Below are 19546 nucleotides of genomic sequence, written 5' to 3'. Positions count from 1 at the left end.
CCAGAAATACAGATACAGTATCCAGAAATATATATACATAGTATCCAGAAATACAGATATACAGTATCCAGAAATAAACCGGAATACCTACAGACTGTGGGTTATTTGTTTTGCACAGAGTCTTTAAATTTCCAATTGAATTGACAATGTTTAAAAATTCAGGTCTGAGGCTTCTAGGGAAAAATCTGAACACCCAGGCCACGCCAGTCCCACGTTCCCATGTGGCAGAATGGACTGAAATCGAGAGTGGCTGCTCTCTGTAGGCGGGACACCCGTTCTCGTGCTTTTAATGCTTACACCAGACCACCGACTGACTTACTACGTTAGACGTTTGAGTCTGTAACCCCTCAGTTAAGGAAAGAGAAAAGAATGCTACCTCAACACAAGTTGAAAATGCGCAACTCATTATTCCCAAAAATGGCACAAATGAAAATATAAACAGATTCAAGATAAACCCGTGGTCAATAAATCCGAAATCCTTTCTTAAGGGAGGCTTGGGTACATTCTTCTTAAGTTTATTTATTTTGAGAGAGACAGACAAGCAGGAGAGGTACAGAGAGAAAGAGAGAGAGAGAGAGAGAGAGACAGAGAGACAGAGAGAGAGAGAGACAGAGAGAGAGAGAGAATCCCAAGCAAGCTCCACACTGTTAGCACAGAGCTCGACGCAGGGCTCAAACTCATGAACCATGAGAGATCATGACCTGAAGCTGAAATCAAGAGTTGGACACTTAACCAACTGAACCACCCAGGTGCCGTGGGGGTACATTCTTAACATTTTTGAGACTGGCATCATAAAAGGCAATCTTTTTGGTTGTCAAAGGCCAAACGCTAGGCTGGACCACTGTATCACACATACGATGTGCGCATAGTATATATATAACGTTACACAAGGTATGGATGTGTTTGTGAAATATACGAAAGCAGATTTTCTTTTATCTAAACTGAATCATGTATAAATAGCTTGCTCTGAAAGGAATCCTATAACAGAGGATGTTTTTATAGGGGAGCTGTTTCTTTTAGCTAAGAATTGGTGGTTACTTTTTCTTTGCTAAACATGGATTTTCTCACTCTGGACTTGAGAAAGCCTCCTATTTCTCCAGAACAGGCTGATACAATGTCTAAATTAATTGAGTCTAAGAGTTCTGATCTCTCTGTTTATTTTTGAGAGACAGAAAGCACGAGGTGCAGAGAGAGAGAGGGAGACACAGAATCCGAAGCAGGCTCCAGGCTCCGAGCTGTCAGCCCAGAGCACGACGCGGGGCTCGAACCCACAAACCGCGAGATCATGACCTGAGCCGAAGTCAGCCGTTCAACTGACTGAGCCACCCAGGTGCCCCATCTAATCTCTTTTTCAACCCAAATCTGTCATCTCCTACAACAAAGAGATCTTCGTGAGGAACAACTTCTGAGGGCATGAAAAACAGCCGTTGTGATGGGTAAACTGGGTGCTGATCTCAGACAACACAGCATAATCTTCCAGGGAGTGACAAATTGAAATACCTTGTTAATCAGGAGGACGCACACCCACATCACACAGTTTTCAAAACCTGTTTACACAGGAACACGAGGGACAGATGACTTTGTTCCAGGGTAAAAGGGAGGATTCTCTGGTAACAGGACCAACATTCACCTGAGTGGTGTTACATGTCCTTGGAAACACACTTTCATCTAGGAGCCTCGGAGTACGGAGACCGGCCTACAGAGGTGGGGCTGAGGGCCTCTAGAAGGGGTTCCAAAAAAGCAGAGAGTTCTTGGAACGTCTGGAAGACTTCCTATTACACACATACTTGCTGTTCACACTCGCCTCTTTTGCGGTCACCAAATGCATGGGCCCAAATCCTGTATTGCTGCCTGGACTCAGCTTGGGGGTGGGGGATGGTGTCTGCCAACATTGGATATTTTCTTCTCGTGCTCAGCGAGACACTACTGAAGCCCCCTGCCCCTACAGCAGCTGGTCTTCTTCCAAACTACACTGAGCTTTTCGGCCTTCTGGACTCACAGGCACCTGCCTTGCTCATGACATGAGCTCGAGCAGGTGTTCCGTGGGGGAAGCTGGGGGGGGGGGGGGGTGGCTGAGCAGACTCAAGAAGAGGAAGCCTGTGAAACACTATGGCCTTGTGCCTGCTGAGAGCTAAGAGTCTGTTATTTAACAATGTATCTCTTGGGGCGCCTGGGTGGCTCAGTCAGTTGAGCGTCTGACTTCAGCTCAGGTCACGATCTCACCGACCGTGAGTTCGAGCCCCTTGTTGGGCTCTGGGCTGATGGCTCGGAGCCTGGAGCCTGCTTCCGGTTCTGTGTCTCCCTCTCTCTCTGCCCCTCCCCCGTTCATTCTCTGTCTCTGTCTCAAAAATAAATAAACGTTAAAAAAAAATTAAAAAAAAACACAATGTACCTCTTAGGTCGACTCTAACACAAAAAAGAACTAGGCCAAGGGCTTTGTGCTTTCAGTTCCTTTTCAAGTTTTATCCATAGTTTTTTTTTACGTGGGTTGTACCCACACAGCACATACATTCTTGTGGTCTATTTCCTGTACCTATTTTCTGTGTATGTAACCCTTATAGCTATTAATTCAGCAGGTGCACAGTATTTCACTTCCAATGTTGAGGAGGCCCACACCCCATGCTGCAATTCAAAGAACATGTGCTTTGGAGTCAAAGAACCAGTTCCAGTCCAGAATCGTTTTCTTAACGGCCAGTCATCCCCTCTCTCTTATCTGTAAAGTGGACGTGATGCTGCTGATAACTTCCTCACAGGCTTGCTGAGAACACGAAATTAGATGATGCATGCGAAAGCTGCCTTATCCCAGGGGCACTGGGGCTTACCGGCCGAACTGCTCCCCCACCTGCTTCAGTGCACAGGTGGAAGCCCTAAGCCCCAGAGGGACTGTATGTGGACCCAGAAGGAAACGCAGGTTAAGCGAGGTCTTCCAGGTGGGCTCTCATCTAATAGCACCAGCGTCCTGTTAAGAGGAAGAGACCGCAGGACACACACACACAGAGGAAAGGCCGTGTGAGGGCAGGAAGAGAGGCCTGACCAGAAACCCGCCCTGCCCACATCTCGATCTTGGACGTCCAGCCTCCAGAACTGTGGGACAAGAGATTTCTGCTGTGTCAGTGGCCCTCCCCCCACCCCCCACCCCCAAGTCTGTGGTGTCCTGTTAGGGCAGCCCGAGCAGACTAAGAACACTGGGCATTAGAAGGAGGATGGATGTCTAGGTGGTTGGGTGTTGGCAAGCATCTTGTTAAAGGTGAGGCCACCCCACAGAGTCCTTTTATGGACAGCACGGGCAACACCATTGGTAGGGGCTTTCCCGCTACTCTGAGCCTCCCAAAGTATCCCTAAAGGACCTAGATCTTTGTTAGGCACCCATCTGCTGCCCATGCCGGGTCACCTCTAAAAGCTACAGCCTGGGATGAATGGCTGGACAGACAGAATGCTGGCAGGGCTCTGTGTGACTGGCTCTGGCCCACGGTTCGGGGGCAGACATGATATACATTTGTCCAAATAGAAACTCTCCTACTCTCTTCCTTCTGCCCTGAGAATTCCGTGACCCAAACAGGGATGCTCCCTCAGCCTCAGTTATCCAGGAGAGCCCCCAGCAACAAAGAGGAGTTAAAAAAAAAAAAAAAAAAAGCTTGCCCCAGTCCCAGAGTTTTAGGAGCGGTTGTTAGCACAACAAAGCTAATATGACAGTGACAGCAGAGAGAGGCTACAGTGATGTGCAGAGTCTGATTTTCCTTCAAGTCAGAAGAACCTGGGAAATTGGCAGCACCTGTTTTGAGGATGGACCCGGGTTTGGGCTCTGATAAATACCATCCTGTTTCAGGACACGGGACCCAGACACTAAACGAAGAAGAGAAGGCTTCTGTGCCTCCGCATTCAACCGCCCCTCCCCGCTGCCACGGGGGCCCCAGGGCCACACTACCCGCAGGCAGACCAAGTGCGTGCTGAGGGCCCCAGCAAGGCCAGGGCAACACCCAAGAGGGTGTTGAGCCGATGCCCAATAATGTTTCAAGTATTCGTGGTGGGAAAATTCAAAATTTAGCTGGGCTTCCTTGCCTTTTTGTTTGTTTGGGGACAGCTTGGTGGTTTTTATTCAGGAACACACACACACAGAAGGGGGGTCCAGTCACCTCTCCAGGGCCTGCACCAGCACACGCCTTACCACGCTCCCCCCACCCCTTTCTAGGCACTAGGAAGCAGGTGGAAAGGGCACGCTGTGGGCGGCCACGTTCTTGGTGGCAGCCTGAGACAATGCAGTGGGGCCAGTGTCAATGGCCCGACGCTGAGGTTCAGCACCGGGAGGGTCACACGGGAACTTAGCAGCGAAGGGGCCAGCTATCAAATTCCGTTCCACGTTGGGACCTAACTGGCAGAGGCTGAGTGTGAGAGGAAAGGACCGAGCGGTAACACAAGGCAGGGGAAAGGTGGATTCTGGGCTTAAGTCGCCAAATTTGACAGAAGGCAGACTGAGGGTGGAGCACAGCCCAAGCACCAAGGTTCCACGGACCTCGATAGCAAAGGGCAACGAGGTGGGTTTGCGTTGGGGGTTGGGGGTAAAGGTGACTCCTGAGTCGGCAAGGAGACCGGCTACAGTCGACTCTTGCCTACTTTCTGTCGTTGGGCCTTTTGGGGGGGGGGGTGCGGGGAAGGAAGCAGACCCCAAGCAATTCAAGGTGCTGCTGAGAACGGGACGTCCACTTACAGAGAGTCTCGCCCTCAGGCCTCCTCCCTTTGCAGGACTGTAGGCTCCCCGATTGCTTGTGAAAGTATCTCTATGTGGATGGCAAATTAGATCAGGGATGCAAGTATTAGGATGGCTGCTGGGGGGCGGGGGGGGGAGGGGGGGAGTCGAGGCTGGCTGAGATGAAACAGAACGTGTGAATCTTCCAGAGGAAGCAGAGTTGCGCGTTTCTGGGCAGAAATCCAGGGCCAATGGCAGAGAGTACGGCAGGCTCAGTGCACCCCAGCACCCCGCACCCGCCCGGGACCAAGAGCTCATTTAGGTGTCTTTTCGTGGGTGCGGGCGCCCACCTGCTGCCCACATCGCCTCTGAAAGCTGCAGCCAGAGACGACTGGCTGAGCAGTTGCAGGTGAATTTCCTTACCTTTCCTAGGAGGAAAATTACTTCCTGTCAGTAGGCACCATTGACCTATCAGGTGACCTATATTTGCATTAACTCTTTTAGCAGATGTGCCGTACTGTTGGCATAGCGTGGAGCTTGTGGTTAATCACAAACCCCAGATCTTTCCACGTGACTAATAAACCACAAGCAGATTCCTACTAAGCCCTTGTTTCGTCGTGACCTGAGCTCAAGTCTGAGAGCTGGAGAGCTGTTCACTGTTCCCTCAAGGGGATTATCATTATTAAAAGTATCCTACATTATATTCTATATACACACACGTTCTACATATGTTACAGTATATTCTTTATGTGTGAAAGACCAAGCCACGCTTTTTTTTTCTTTTTTTCTTGCAACAAAGATCAATCCTAGCTTACGGCTGTATTTCTACACAATGTTATTAAAAGCAGGAGAATTGGAATTTGCCAATTTTCTCTAGTGAAACAGGAATTTCTAAATGCTGGATGACTCTAAATGCAAGTATGTTCTTGTATGCTCTTGCATTGTCAGAAGTTTTAATACATTTAAAAAAAATGTATTGAAGGGGCACCTGGGTGGCTTCGGCTCAGGTCAAGATCTCACGGTCTGTGAGTTTGAGCCCCGCATCGGGCTCTGTGCTGACAGCTCGGAGCCTGGAGCCGGCTTCGGATTCTGGGTCTCCCTCTCTCTCTGACCCTCCCCTGCTCACACTCTGTCTCTCTGTCAGAAATAAACGTTTTAAAAAAATGTATTTAAAACATGCAGAGTCCCAGGATGAAGCGTATGTGGTTCCTTCGACAAGCCTGATCCAGGATCCTGTAACTCAGCATCGTTACAAAGGGCTGCACCGTCGGTACTCACGCACAAACAAGGCTACGTAAGACAGCTTTCGGTCCGACAGCTCGAAGGGAAAAAAGGTAAACCTCCCGCAAGAGCAGCATGGATTTTTCTAGAACACCACTGTCAACACACGAAACACGTCCGGGCCGGCAGCTCCGATGACACGGACACGGACGAGGACGAGGACAGTCCGCTTGCCTAAACCAGGGGTTGCTCGGTGGCAACCTCACCCATCTCGGTGGCAGAAACAGGAACCCTCGAGGGGAGCAGCCCGAGGGGGCCCCCTCAGGTCTTGCGTCACACCTGAGCCTGATATGTGGGGCCACCCGCTCTCGGGAGCAGGGTGGGAGGAGCCCAAGGAGGGGAGGTGGGGGTGTACGGCTGACAGCTCATTAGGGTGAGCTTCACAGGTAAGAACCAAGGGGTGCTGGCCACGGCGGACCGCAACTCCACACGTTCCTTCTCCACGGGAGACACCAGCATCCAGAAGGAGGAGTGATTTTTCTCAAGGTGATGCAGCTAGTGACAAACTAGCTGGAAGCCTGAACTCAGGATCCTGATCCTCACCTCGCCATCTTGCCTCCTCTGCTAAGTAGCCTACGTGAAATCAGGCTTGCGAGTGTGGCATACTACAGAAAAGAAGTTAAAGATTTTTTTTTCAAATGTTTATTTCGAGAGAGAGAAACAGGGCAGGGGCAGAGAGAGGGAGAGAGAAAGAATCCCAAGCAGGCTCCGTGCCGACAACGGTGAAGCCTGACGTGGGGCTCGACCCCACGAACCACGAGATCATGACCTGAGCCGAAATCAAGAGTCAGACGCTTAACCGACTGCCACCCCGGTGGCCCAAAAGTAAAAACGATTTTGTTGAGAGATTTTCCAGACAAAACTATGTTCTTGTAAATCTACTGAAGAGCTAAGAATGACAGCACTGCTAAGATATCTGACCATCTTGCAGCATAAAGAACACACACACCTGGCTCATGGGACCAGCACGTTTGGGGTAGGTGTCTCACTTCCCGTGGGCTAAGAGGTTAGCTGAAAGCCCCAAGGCTCTCTACCGCCCATCCCACAGCTTCCTCCGATAGGATGAAACGCTTCCTTAGTCCTTCTAAATTCCTCTGTCTGGGAGTTCACATCGCTTCGTGGTAAACGCGCGTAAGACTGGCCCCCGGGCCTGAACAGACTGCTGCCCTGGGGAAGAGCGGAGACTTAGGGAGTGTGGGGGTGAGGCAGGTTCCTTGGGCTGGCGGGGCTTTTCGATGCCGTTAATGGAAGACGTGACCGGCCTCTTCTTTTCAAAAGGACCACCGTGCCTCTCCTGGGAACCCAGCTGGGGACAATTGGAGCCCGCATCCCCCTTGGTTCTCATGAGGAGGAGAGGGAGCCCTGAAGGCCTGCCCACAACAGAGAAGAGGCTATGAATTCACTGCCTTGGGGTTAAATGGACCGTTTTCATTCTACCTTATAAGCTGAAGAGAATAAAAAGGATTTCATAGCTGGATTAGAGACTCTATTATATCACCATCAAAAAACCAACCAACCAAACAAACCCAAAAAACAAACAAAAAAACCCCCAAAACAACACAAAAACACAAAAAAACCCCACACTCCTTAAAGAGCAAATCAAAATGGTTTACAAATCTGCAGGGTCAGACCGGCGCTCGCCCTGCCTCACAGCAGCCCCCACCCCCTTCCTTCGCCCTCCGTGGTGACGGGCAGGAGCTGACGCTTAGAAACGTGCCAGAGGCCGAGGTCCCGAGTCCACCAAGCTGTGAAGGTCCTAGCTTCTGGGAACACGGTCACTTCAGCAGTCGGCCAGCTCTGCACCGTCTTCGGGCTGGTCTTATCCAGTCTGGAAGGGTCATTTGACCCTCAGAGCCCCTGAATCACTGTTGGGATTTTTTTGGTGTGTGTTTGTTTTGTAACATGGAGACTGTGCCTTTTTTGACCACACAAATTTGGGATCCAATCTCCAAAGGAAGAAGTGAACCCCGCGGCGCAGGGGAAAGGAAGCTGCGAAGGGGCAGAGCTGGACGCCTGACCTGCCGCTGTACCCGAGGCCCTCGTGTGGCCCCTTCCTCGTCCTTATTGTGAAGTGAAAGGTAAAAGGGGAGTGAAATTATTAAGATAAACTAAGCTAAAGGATTACTCTAAAAAAAGTGACAGAGACGAAACCTTTTTTTAAGGCAGCAAAGGTCCAAACACACACAGAAAAGGAAACCAGCCAAAGTGACCTCAGGCAAAATAATCTGTCGAAACAGCAAAGCCTAAAACACACCCAGAGTGTGGAGCCCGGGGCTCGCGCTGGGGGCTCCTGCTCAGGAAGGGACAGATGGGTCAGGGTCCTGGCCCGGCTGCGCACGCGCCTCATCTGGAGAGGGGGGGGATGACGTCCCACAGATGCACTGAGCCCCGTCATCCTGCCGTCCCCCCCCACCACTCCGCCCCAGCGTCTTCCCTCTCAGTTCCCAGTGTCCGTGACAGTGGGGTCCAATACATGTCTGCTCTTTTTGTCATTATGTTTCCAAATAACTGGGCTCCAGACCAGAGTGTGTGCCTCTCGGTGGGGGGAGGGGGGTGGGGGTGGGGTATAGAGGATGTGCACAGGGGAGAGAGAAGACACTGGAAGCTGTTTCCACTCTGCTTTCTGCGAACGTGTGTATGTGTATGTAACTCACAAACAAACAAAGATACCCAGACTGGGGCTACAACACTCTTACTGCTAGGGTGCACGATCAGAAAGTTTTAGTGACAGAATGTTGAAAGTTACTGAAACTGGTGACAGCTGTACGGGAGCCTGTTATTCTGTCCTTTCTGCTTTTGTGGATGGCTACAATCTTCCAGAATAAGGTGAAGCATCCCCCCGCCCCCCTCAGACCCTCAAGGATGAGCACGGGCATGGCAAGGGCTAACCAGATGCCAAGCCTCTAAAGGCACCTTCCTATCTCTCCGGGAAATGCCCCACCAGCCCCCACAAAGGGAGAGGTCTTACACTGCCCGTTCCCACCCCACCCTCCTGCCTGGTGTGGTGTGTTTGGTGGAGATGGGGGTGGGGGGAGGGCTTCTGTTGAGTGCAGTCTGACCTTGAACTCTGCCGCTGATGTGATCACGACCCAAGAGGGAAGTTCTGGGTAAACTGGGTCTGCCCATTTATTTCCTCCAGAAAAAGCGGGTTTGCCTCTTCTGAGGACAACAACGATACGAAGAATTATTTCTGCGAGCTAAGACGTGAGCAGGGACGGGGCAAAGGAGGCCGGCCTAGAGGCAGGTTACCCGGGAGAGAGAGCAGCTGGCCAGCAGAGGGAGGCCACAGGGGTCCTCGGCGGCCAGACGGGTCAGGTGGGTGCTTCAGATCAAGCAGGAAAGGGGTCAAGGCGCCTGAGCCTAGCTGCAGCCCATCAGGGGCCTCTTTCTGCCTCAAGGAAGGGAGGTGACAAGTAGACCGTTACCTGCCCCTACCCACCACCCTCCTCCCCTCCCCCTTCAGTCAGCTGCGCCCTGAACCACACCACACACCCCACTGTGACTAAACCTGGTGAGACACATCCCTGAGCCTAGAAGAAATCTGTTATTTGGAATTAAAAAAAAAAAAAGTGTGTGTGTGTGTGGGGGGGGTATAAATAAAACAAAGTTGACAAAATGTTGGAAATTATTAGAGGATGGGACGTGGGGGAAATGGGTAAAGGTGGTCACAAGGTACAGACTTCCAGTTCTAGGGTAAGTAGGCCAGGGAAATGTTGCACGTCTGAAAGTTGCTGAGAGAGATCTCTAAAGTTGTCATCACTAGAAAAAACAATGTGTTTAGTGATGGATGTTTACTAAACTTACGGTGGTAACATTTCGCAACATATACGGACAGCAAATTACAGTTGCACACTGAAATTAATGTCATGTGACATGTCAGCTGTAGCTCCGTAAAACTGGACAGAACGATGAAAGTGGTGATGAGTATACACACGGGGGGGCTTCATGACTCTATTTCCTACTTTGGGGACATTTAAAACTTCCAAATTAAAAGTTCAATTTTTTAAAAGTTGATATTGTGGCCCTGTAATACATTAAGGGTGCCTTTTTTACCTTTACCTCCGAGAGCTTCTATACATGCAAGAGGCTAGGTTTTCGAACACGCAGCCAGCAAAAATTACTACTAAAATACTGTTTTTACATGACTTTAAAAAGACAAAATAGGTGTATAATTTCACAAAGGAACTAGAAAAGTATCATGAGAAAATGGGAGGGAATAAAACAATCTGGTATATTTAGTTAGCTCTAACAGCACATGGCAATTCTAAATAAAGCATACGGATTAAAAAAAAAAAAAAAAAAGACATCCTGTTTTCGATTTCAAAGAGCGCAGGGTACTTTTCCTCATCTGGGCACTTGTTCACGAAGAGGCACCCGGAGTGTCCTGTCCGTCCGTCCGTCCGCCCGCACTCTCAGCCACAAGAGTTAGGGGCGCCGGGGAAGGTCAGCCCGCAGCCACTACCGGCCCCTCGGAAGTCTGGCACCCCCACTTTCCCAGGCCAGCCACTCCCGGCTCAGGCCTCGGGGCTCTGGTATGTTTCCCCATAGGCTGAGCTGCGAACCGTCCCTGGGGGACTCTCTGCAGGGAATCGGCCCAGAGGAGAGGCTTCCAAACATTCATCATCTTAGGGCTGTTTTCTTCTCCAGGAGGAAGCAAGCCACAAAAGTGGAAGAGAACATCCGGGGTGGGGGTGGCGGGCAAGTTCTTCAGTTAATGTGAGTTAGAATCGCAAGTGAGTTGGGCGGCTTGTTGGGAGACACTGAGTTAACTTGCTTTGGCGTTCCCTTTGTCAACCGAACAGAAAGCTTGGCAGGGCTCGTAAAAGGAAGGCTTTTCCCCGCCTCTGCCTACAGACAGGGGAGGGAAACCCCCCACTGCCAGGACCTCCCGGCTCTGGACAGGGCCCAGCGCTCCCCGCCTGCGGCAGCACCCACAGCCCACAGCTTCCAACCTTAGCGCACAGGGTCTGTCCCCTACAGGGAAGGTGGGCCTTCCTCCAGCGCTGGCCTGGGACTGGAGGCCCCAGCCAGGTTGGCCCTGCCCATGCAGGCTCGGATGGCCTCACTTCTGGGAAGAGGCGGGATGGACGTCCCATTTTGTTCCCAGAGCCCAGCCCAAGGGAGCCTGGGGAGCTACTGAGTGGCCAGCCATGAAGCTAATAAAGCTAATGATTCTATCCGGTGTGGGATCCGCTGACTCAGATTAGGCACCATTAACCCAGCCCTAACTAAACGTATCCCTCGGTGGGGCGCCTGGGTGGCTCAGTCGAGTGTCCGACTTCAGCTCAGGTCGTAATCTCTTGGTTCGTGGGTTCGAGTCCCGCGTTGGACTCTGTGCTGACCGCTCAGGGCCTGGAGCCTGCTTCGGATTCTGGGTCTCCCTCTCTCTGCCCCTCCCCCACTCACACTCTGTCTCTCTCTCTCTCTCTCTCAAAAATAAATAAACATTAAAAATAAATAAATAAACATATCCTTTGGTATCTGGTACCCTAAAAAGTGGATAAGGAAAACTAGCAGTGAACTTGGTTATTTCTGTGGGGGTTCAACATTTTGAGGAGATTTTTTTTTTGTATTTCATCTGATGTTTTATAATGGGGGTATGCAATCAGCATGGACTATAAAACTAGAGATGAAAAGTAAAATATGTTTAACCAGTGCACTAATTCAGATATTTGCTATAAAACCACAATGAAATGTACTCAGTAGTGCTACAGGTTTTTTTTCTTCTTCTTCTTCCATTTTCTGTGTATTTTATTTGTTTGTTCTTGGGAAATTTTCTGAGATCTTTTGGAAATTTTTGGAGTTCCAGGTAGGACTTTCTTTTCTTTTCTATGCTTACTTTTTATTTTTTTATTGAATAAATGTGATACCTAACATTGTGTAAGTTTAAAGCATACAGCGTGTTACTTTGATACATTTTATACATTGTAACATGACCGCGGCTATGGTGGTATCTTAAACTGCAGTATAATATTGTCAACCTTCATTATGCTGCAGGTATATAGCTCCATGGCTTATGTACCACTTGTCACAGCTCACAGGCTTAAACACCATCACTCTTACCTCCCCACGCCCAGCCGCTGGACACCACCATTTAACTGTTTTTCACAAGTTTAATTATTTTAGATTCCACATAGAAGTGGTATAGTATGTACTTGTTTTTCTCTGATTTATGCCACTTAGCATAACAATATTCTATAATGCATATGGACCACATCTTTTTATTTTTATTTTTTTAATTTTTTTTTTTTTTTTTACGTTTATTTTTGAGACAGAGAGAGACAGAGCATGAACGGGGGAGGGGCAGACAGAGAGGGAGACGCAGAACCGGAAGCAGGCTCCAGACTCTGAGCCATCAGCCCAGAGCCCGACGTGGGGCTCGAACTCACGGTCTGTGAGATCGTGACCTGAGCTGAAGTCGGACGCTTAACCGACCGAGCCACCCAGGCGCCCCTGGACCACATCTTTTTATCCATCTGTGAATGGGCATTAGGGCTGTTTTCACATCGTGGCTATTGTGAATAATGTTGCAATTAACATGGGGGGGGGGGTGGGGTGCAGATATCTCGTTAAAAATTCTGTTTTCATTTCTCCCGGAATAGTTTTAGAATGATCACCGAGAGATGGAGAGTCACAGGACTGTCCCTGGGATGTGCTACGGCTGGGAAGGGGAGAGCCAGCGTGAGACTTTTGCCTGTATCAGCATAATGAGGATAATGACTGACCCCCTTTCTCCTTTCCTCTCCCTACAAGCCAGGTTTATAACCGATACTGTGATTTATAATAAATATTTGGTCTCCATCCCTGTTCCTGACACAGAGCTCCCTGGAATTTCCTAACTGATGAGAGCAACAAAGGTGTCTTTTATTATGTTAATTAGGTGACTTCTGGAACACACCCGAGGGTGAGGGCTGGTTGTCCGGAGAATCAACCAGGTGGTTACAGGGCTGGAAATTGCAGCGCTCTCCCACATCTCCCTGGAGGGGAGAGGGACCGGGGGTCGAATCAGTCACCGGCGGCCAAGGATTTAATCAATCGTACCTGGTAAGGAACCTGCTGTACACACCCCAAAGGATGGGGCTCAATACACGGAGACGTGGGGAGAGTGAAGCGCTCTGAGAAGGTGCCCCTTCCCACACACCTGGCCCTGTGCCTCTCTTCCCTCTGGACGTTCATCTGTATCTCTTACCATACCCTTTTACAATAAGCTGGCAAGTGTAAGTACCGTTTCTCTGAGTTCTGGGAGCCGCTCTAGCAAGTTAACTGAATCCAAAGAGGGAGGAGGTCATAAGAACCTCTGACCGGTGGCCAAGTTGGACAGAAGTTGTAGGTAACTTGGGGACCTGAACCTGTAGCTGGCGTCTGAAGTGTGTGCGGGGGGGGGGGGGGAGAGGGGGGCGGTCCGGTGGGAATGAGCCCCTATCTTGTGGGATCTGACGCTGTCTCCAGGTAGGCAGTGTCAGAATTGATTGAGTTCTAGGAGAGCTGCTCCCTGCTGCCCACGGTGGAATTGGGCGCAAGACCTTAATAGTGCATTTGGTCTCAAGCTGTGGCTAAGAGGGCCAGGCGGTGACAGGCCATAGTCCTCTTTCCTGACCCAAGAGCTGGGACTGTCCACTTCCCCAAGGGTGCTGGTTTCCTGTGGGGAAGAGTGGAGAAAGAGCAAAGATCCACACCTCACAGCGCAAAGCAAGAGTTTGCTTCTTAGTGGTTTGCGGACGTGGACGAACAGTTGAATCACAGGCAATTAGAGCCATCGCTCACTAAAAATTCAGGCTCTGCCAGAACCGTCGTTTTTAAGGAAACCAACCAGCTTAGATGAAATGACTTAAGTAATATGTTCACATTCTTAAATGAGAAATATGAAGATGGACAGTGAAGACGCCCTTCTGTTCAGTTCCCACCGCCCAGTGGGTAACTTGATCATTAGTTCCCTGTGACTCCTTCCAAATACGGATTACGCACGCAGAGCGAATAGCCATACATATCACTTCTGCTCCTTCTTTTTTACATAAATGGTGGCATACTTGTACACTTTTCTGTACTTCGCTTTTAAACTTAATCTCCAGTTACATTTTTTTTAAATGCTTATTTACTTTTGAGAGACGGAGAGAAAGAGTGTGAGGAGGGGAGGAGCAGAGAGAGAGGGAGACACAGAATCCGAAGCAGGCCCCGGGCTCCGAACTGTCAGCACAGAGCCCGACGCAGGGGCTCAAACTCACGGACCGACCTGAGCCGAAGTCGGATGCTCAACTGACTGAGCCACCCAGGTGCCCCCACCTCCAATTACATTTCTAAACCTGATTCCTATTTCTGAGCTCTTTGTCTACACTCTAAAAAGGTAAGAATAGGAGCCAAACAAACATATTAGAAAACCCCACGAAATTAAAAGTCAAAACTGTCAGAGAACATATTCCAACGCTGTACCGGGATCACTCTCTCTTAGACCATTCTTGTTGGCCGATTTCCCTCGGTCCTTACAACCATCTCAGTGTTACCTGGTCCTCAGAGAGGATGCCACCCCTCCGCCCCTCTACTGGCTCGCCCGCCCGTGTCTCCTCTCTGCAGCCAAGCTTCAAGATGAAGGGGTCACCCCCAGGACTTCCTCAACTCCCACTCACCCCGCAGCCCCAACTCCGCTGACATTCCTCTTCCCCACATATCCGTGGGCTTTCCTTGTTGCTAAATCCAACTAGGCGTTCAGCTCCTAAGCTACTCAACCTCTCAGTGGCGTCTGAAATTAGTGACAATTTGCTCTCTTTTAAAAACATTCTTCGGGCTCCCTGTGACTCCTCCTGGCTCTCTGGCAGTTTCTCTGCAGATTCCTGACCATCGTCTAGGCGCTGGGGACCCTTCACGGCTGTCCTACAGCTCTGCCTCTCCGGCCCAGAGCACTCTGCACGGCTTCGGAAGTGTGTGTTCCACAGCCCCGGGGACAGGCACTTCGAACTCAACATGTTTAGAAGTGAATTCGTCATCTTCCTCCAAAACCAGCCCTATTTCATCTGTTTTGAATCTCTGGGAATGGCACCACCCAGCTGTCTGACCCAGGACGACGCTTGGGCTCATCCTCCCCCCACCTCCCCCAAACCTTCCCATCCCAGGCATCTCCGAGTCCGGCCACTCCGGCCTTCTCGACGCCTCCAAGCCCACCACTCTCCTCAATGCCCTGTCCCTCCACTACAGTCAGTCGGTCGGGATTCCTGCAACAACTCTGCAGTTGGGCTTTTTGTCTCTAATCTTGGTTCCTCCAAGCCAGTTTTCCACCTGGCTGTCAGAGTAATCTTCCCACAATACAAATCTGATCAAATTATTCGGCTGCGTAAAAACCCCTTAATAACAGGATTTTTTTAAAAAAAAGATCCCATCAAGCTGATTTTAAAGTTCACCCGGAAAAATAAACATGCAAGAATAGCCCGGAAAAAAAAAAAATCATTGAAAAAAAGCATGAGAGTGAGTTAACCCTACCAGGTTTTGTTTTTTTTTTTTTAATGTAACATAAAGCTGCAAAAATCAGTTAAAACAGTGAGATTCTGGGGCGCCTGGATGGCTCAGTCAGTTAAGCGGCCGACTTGGGCTCAGGTCATGATCTCGCGGTCCGTGAGTTCGAGCCCCACATAGGGCTCTGTGCTGACAGCTCAGAGCCTGGAGCCTGCTTCAGATTCTGTGTCTCCCTCTCTCTCTGACCCTCCCCCGTTCATGCTCTTTCTCTGTCTCAAAAATAAATTAAAAAAACACATTAAAAAAAACCACCAAAAACGAGTGAGATTCTGGTGTATGGAAGGCACATAAATCAATAAAAGACAATAGGAAGTCTCAAAATATGATCAAAACATGTGGGAATTTATTATACGATAAAAGTCGCATTTTATTTATTTAAAAGAATTTTTTTTTATGTTTATTTATTTTTGAGACAGGGACAGAGCGTGAGTACGGGGAGGGGCAGAGAGAGAGGGAGACACAGAATTGGAAGCAGGCTCCAGGCTCTGAGCTGTCAGCACAGAGCCCGACCCGGGGCTTGAACCCATGAACCGTGAGATCATGACCTGTGCCGAAGTCAGACACTTAACCAACTGAGCCACCCAGGCGCCCCTAAAGTGGCATTTTAAATTAGTGGAGAAAAGATGATTACAAACAGTGTTAGGACAACTGGTAAGCAAACAAACACAAAAAAATTAAGTCAGGTCCACACTGCATGCCTGCCTCACATTGGCATAAGCTCCTGATGGATCAAAGATTTTAAATCTAAAAATGAAGGCATTAAGTATTACAAGAAACAAAGAGAATACTTTATAGCATGACAAAAAACCTAGAGGCCATTTAAAAACACTAAATCTTGCTGCATAAAAAAGAAAAAAAAATGTATGGGGCATCTGGGTGACCCAGTTGGTTAAGCATCCGATTTCTGACTTGGGCTCAGGTCATGATCTCATGGTTTGTGAGTTCGAGCCCTGCATGTGGTTCTATGCTGACAGTGCAGAGCCTGCTTGGAATTCTCTGTCTCTCTCTCTCTCTCTCTCCCTTTCTCCTACCACCTCTCAAAAAATAAATATAAATAAGCCAAAAAAATGTAAATGTCTGCATGGGAAAAGCATCCATCATAAAGAATGCTAAAAGACAAATATCACAGATAAATGTCTACTTTTTCAAATACATAGAGAGTTCCTAAAAAATCAATAGGAAAAAGATCAAGCACCCAAAAAAATTCAGGGCACAAGATACAGATTGCTCACAGAAGAGATAATACAAATGACTCATAAATATGGAAAAAAATGCACCTCAGTCATAATAAGAGAAATGCAGTTTAACACCACAAAGAAACATGATGTTTCATCTATAAGACTGACAAGGATCAAAAAGTTTGATGAAACACTGAGCTGGGGAGGATGCAGGCAAACACACCCCCCCAGACACGGCAGGTGGGACATACAGTGGCACGATGCCTATGGGGGGAGAACTGACGCCATCCACCAAAACTAAAAAAGGCATCACTCATTGTCCCAGCGATTCCACTTCTAGAAATTTTTTTTGCAGCTGTACCTCCATGTGTATAAAATTGTATGTATATAAAATTGTTCTCTGAGGGGCGCCTGGGTAGCTCAGTCAGCTGAGTGTCCGACTTCGGCTCAGGTCATGATCTCACGGTTCATGGGCCCAAGCCCCGTGTCAGGCTCTGTGCTGACAGCTCGGAGCCTGGAGCCTGCTTCGGATTCTGTGTGTCCCTCTCTCTCTGCCCCTTCCCTGCTCACAGTCTCTCTCTCTCTCTCAAAAAATAATATTAAAAAAAAATTTAAGTTGTTCACTGAAACACAGTGTATATATTTGATAAAAGTATGTAAATGGGGCGCCTGGGTGGCTCAGTCGGTTGAGCGGCCGACTTTGGCTCAGGTCATGATCTCGCGGTCAGTGAGTTCAAGCCCTGAGGTGGGCTCTGTGCTGACAGCTCAGAGCCTGGAGCCTGTTTCAGATTCTGTGTCTCCCTCTCTCTGACCCTCCCCCGTTCATGCTCTGTCTCTCTCTGTCTCAAAAATAAATAAACGTTAAAAAAAAAAAAAGTATGTAAATAACTTAAATGTTTATAATTAGGGAACTAGTAGAAGAAATTACTGTAGACCCATAAACAGATCCATAAACAAGAGTATTAAAAAAAATAACAAGAATAAGGATGTCCTTTGTGAACTGATATGGAAAGCTCTCCAAGACATATTAGCTGAACAAAGCAAGGTACGGAAATGTGTAGGTTAGCTACCTTCTGGGTAAAAGGGTGGGATAAAGTGGATTACACATTCACATTTGCTGATGTCTAAAAATATCCCTGCAAGAATAAACAGACATGATAACACTGACCGCCTTTGGGGAATGAACTGTCTAGAAAAGAGATAGAAGGAATATTTTTCTTGCATACTCTTTCGATCATCTTTAATCTTGCACCCTGTGAATATATCTATTAAAAAAATATTAAAATTAAAACCATATTATAAAGCCACAGTAACTATACTGATGTGGAATGGAGGAGGAATAAAGAGCCATATCAGTGGAACAAAGCAAGAAAACAGGAAGAACCATATAAGAATAAATTATTCAAGAATTGAGGCAAGAGACTAATCACAGAGGAAAAGACGGGGGACCTCTGTCTCAAATCTCACATCAAAATTAACTCCAAAGTAAAAATAGCATTGAAACAAAATATGAGTACAGCACCTGGGTGGTGCAGTTGGTTAAGTGTCTGACTTTGGCCCAGGTCATGATCTGACGGTTCACGAGTGTGAGCCCTGCACTGGGCTCTCTGCTGTCAGCACAGAGCCAGCTTCAGATCCTCTGTCTCCCTCTCTCTCTGCTCCTCCTCCCCTCTCTCTCTCTCTCAAAAATAAATAAACTTAAAAAAAACTTTTTTAAAGTGATGCTATTGTCTTGCAACCACAAGGAAATGAATTCTGCCAACCACCTGAAGGAGTACGGAAGCACACTCCCCGATCGGCCTCTGATAAGACCACAGCCCCAGTGAGCATCTGCATTGCAGCCTGGGGAGACCCAAAAGCAGAAAGTCCAAATAAGCTGTAACCAGACTTCTGACCTACAGAAACTGTCAGATAATAAAAGGCAATTTAAAAAAAAATTTTTTTTAATGTTTTTATTTATTTTTGAGACAGAGAGAGACAGAGAATGAGTAGGGGAGGGGCAGAGAGAGAGGGAGACACAGAATCCGAAGCAGGCTCCAGGCTCTGAGCTGTCAGCACAAAGCTCGATGCAGGGCTTGAACTCACGAACCGTGGCATCATGACCTGAGCTGAAGTCAGATGCTTAACTGACTGAGCACCGCCACCCCCCCCCCCCCCAGGCGCCCCGTAAAAGGCAATTTTTATTTTGTGGTAATTTGTTACAAAGCAATAGAAAACTAATACACAAAGAGCCGATTCCCTTAATATATAACAAAGAGTTCTTAGAAGCTGATAATAAAGTACTCAGCAGAAAAACAGGCAAAGACTTAAAAACACAGCCTACAGAACAGCAAATACAAACGGCCAAAGAAACATAAAGAGACGGCCAACCTGGCTTTTGTGTTACGTCCTTAGAACAGTGCCGGACGCACGGGGGGGGCCCCTCGATATTATTTGCTGAATGAATAAATTTCACTCATAATCAAGGAAATGCCAAATAAAACAAGATACCATTTTTTACCCATGAGGCTGGCAAAGACTAAAAAGATGGATACAGCTTGAACAGGCAACAGACATGTCCTTAAAGACGATACTCACATGGCCAACGAGCACATGGAAGGAAGCGGAGCATCGCTGATGATTAAAGACCTACAAATCGTAGCGGGTACCCACAGTGAGGGAGCGCCTCACACACATTCGGACGGCTCCGACGCCCCCACCTCCCCCCCCCAAAAAAAACCACACCGAAAAATAATGAGAATTAGTGAGGATACGGAGAAATTCAACCCCTTCTGCACTGTCGGTGGGACTATAAAAGGTAGTGCAGAAAACAGCACGGTCACTCCTCAAAAAATGTAAAATAGAATCCTCGCGTGATCCGGCATTCCTGCTTCTGGGTCTATATCCAGAAGAATTAAAAGCA

At 48.4% G+C, this 19546-nt stretch overlaps 1 protein-coding gene across 2 annotated transcripts in view; it reads right to left on the bottom strand.

Annotated features, from left to right (window-relative positions):
* CRTC3 (CREB regulated transcription coactivator 3) overlaps positions 1–19546 on the bottom strand; it is a 106383-nt gene that overhangs the window by 47072 nt on the left and 39765 nt on the right. The window lies entirely within an intron of this gene.

Source organism: Panthera onca, chromosome B3, assembly GCF_046562875.1.
Source record: "Panthera onca isolate mPanOnc1 chromosome B3, mPanOnc1 haplotype 2, whole genome shotgun sequence".
In the NCBI taxonomy this organism is placed as follows: Eukaryota; Metazoa; Chordata; class Mammalia; order Carnivora; family Felidae; genus Panthera; species Panthera onca.
The sequence above is the reverse complement of the archived record's forward strand: the minus strand, read 5'-3'. Positions and strand labels throughout refer to the sequence as shown.